The following is a 2,702-nucleotide window of genomic DNA, read 5'->3' on the forward strand; positions in this document are numbered from 1 at the left end:
CACTATGTAAATCAAGATTACAAAAGTTCATTTCTCCTCTCAGTGGAGATGATGTTATTACAAGGTAAGGACTATTTTTTAAGCCTCCTATAAATTAGTACAAATTATTGAAGAAATAGTGAACTATGATGACAATGATCAAGGGATGATTGTTACTATATAGACATTAGTGCCGCTAGATGATGGTGGTCAAGAGTAAGTCCTCCGATGATGATAGTCATAAGATAATGATTGCTAGCAGTGATTATTTGTGTAAACTTTTGAGTCTAACTCTACGTTTTTAGCTCCAATAAGATCTCACCAATTTTAGATCCCTCGCATGTGAAAAATATAGGTTTATTTAGAGCTAGGACTGTGTTTTGCTTATTTTAGCTAAAATTATCACACAAAAACTCCATTGAACGTTTCATATTGATTCATTTAATCATAGGTCATTATTAGGACATTGAAGTGCCTTAATAATTTTTAGAATTGATTGATACCTAAATTATGTATTTTGAAACGCTTGTAAAAGTCGAGGCGATGCGAGCCTCTACATGCCTTTTTAACTTAAGGAGAGACACCGCTTCTAATATATATGAGATTTTATTAGTGAAGAACATCGTGGCTTTTTTTATTAGTTTTGCAAGTACTAAATCTAATTTGATTTAATTTAATAACATTTGATCATTAAAAAATAAAAGGTTATAATGGCCAATCAAATTCATAATAAATATGAATAAATGTTTGTTTATTTATGTAACTTTTAATTTTATGAAATTCAAATATAAGCCCGATTCAAATTATATCTCTTTATAATTAGTGACATGAAACCTTTGATATGCAAGTGTTGGGTAAAGTTACCGCAGGCTCTAAATTAAGTAGATGTAAATTCATGCAATGGTTATATTTAATTATTTGGTCAACCACGTGGATTGAAATTTTCTTAATAGATAGCTTTAATTAAAATATAGCTTTTATATAGATGTTTGGAGAATTTCAAATGGGTTAGAATTAATAGTTATTGGTGTTATTAATTTAGAGAGTGTTTTAATAGTTTAGATAGAAAGAGATGCTCGCTCCATAATCGAATAAAATATGACGAAATAATATAGATATAAGAGTCATATTTATCACAACGTTCGGCATCTCTTTCGCCTCCTATTATGTCAGATTGTATACATTGCGATGTACTAGAGTCTAGAGCTGGATTAGCCACTGCAATGGATTCCCTATGAGCTCCTCCTATTGCCCACCAGACTGCCACCTCCAAAGTTGCCACCACTATCCCTCACTAACAGTTAAGGACATTGCACCCCCCAGTACGACTTTCGTTTTCCCTTTCGCTCCTCTTTCGCCCCTAAACGGAGACCGCCCGTTGCAAATATTTATGTCTTCTAAGCTCTAAGGGTCATGTTATTTGCATTCTTAATTTTGATCTTACAACTCCTCATGACTCCGATAAAAAGACGGCAAACAAACCATTTTAATGTATTCTAACATTTCATATGAGACGGCAAACAGAACTATATATATACCTTGTTGTACTTTCACATTGCTGTTATAATGAACTGACTTCTGGAATAGAACATGCAATTCCACTTAAATTTTCATAAAACATTAAAGTATAATTGTATATGAATAATATAGTGTACTTATCAATATAATATTCTTTTGTATTTAAACTCATTTTATTTACGAAAATATTCTTTGCATTAAACTTATTTCATTTAACATAATATACAAATAGATGAGTTGCGATATGCATGTCTTGATGCATACTAATAACTTCACTTCCACTTATACCTCCCTCAGTTAACCTCCACTAAGTGAAGGAAACCATTATGAATCCTTATATAACGCTACTTTCACTTATGCTTCCCAAGAACATTCCATACATGGATAAGTAGATAAGGCCAGAAAAAACTTCTCATATCTGAGATGGGGACAAAATAAAAAAAATAGAACAAGATATAAGTTGGGCTCGTATTATAGAATTTAAAATTTCACTTTAATAGTCTTCTATATCAGAACTTCCAACTTATGAACATGAATGCACATGCAAAGATAAACATAATTAACATAATTTCATAGTGTTGAGGATGATTAAGAACACATGTGCCACACCTTAAGGGATGATGCATATATATAAATTGGCCAATATTTTGAACATTTACCATTTGGCAAATCATTTATAGAGGATCTTTAAAATATCATTTCAAGACTTTTGATGAAGTATAACTAATGCCAAATTTATCAATTTAATAAGAAACATTCAAAAATTTGCCTAGATGAAACCAACAAGTAAAATATTGATTTCTTATAGTTAACTGATCAGAATTAAGCATTCAATAATATACCATAAATTACACAATGAAGGATTTATAACACTCATTAAAAGCACCTTTACTTCATAAATTTTTTGTAGAAATTTTGGGATTGAAATAAGAAATAGAGTATTGAGATCCTATCCCAAGTAGAATAAATCCCTTAACCAGCTCTGCGGACGAACATCACTTTTTCGTCACCAAATTTCTCCCACCTTTTTCTCTCTTTTCTATCCTCTTCTCCATCTCTTCCGTCTCTAGAAAACATCTAGGGGAATGGGTTTTGGCATATATATATATATATATATATATATAGGATTTTAGTGTTCAACGACATGGCTCTCAGCCTCGTAGTGTCACAATGCTTGATCAGAATATTCTAGATTTTCCCAGAAT

This window comes from Dendrobium catenatum, unplaced genomic scaffold (assembly GCF_001605985.2).
Source record: "Dendrobium catenatum unplaced genomic scaffold, ASM160598v2 fragScaff_scaffold_243, whole genome shotgun sequence".
Classification (NCBI taxonomy): Eukaryota; Viridiplantae; Streptophyta; class Magnoliopsida; order Asparagales; family Orchidaceae; genus Dendrobium; species Dendrobium catenatum.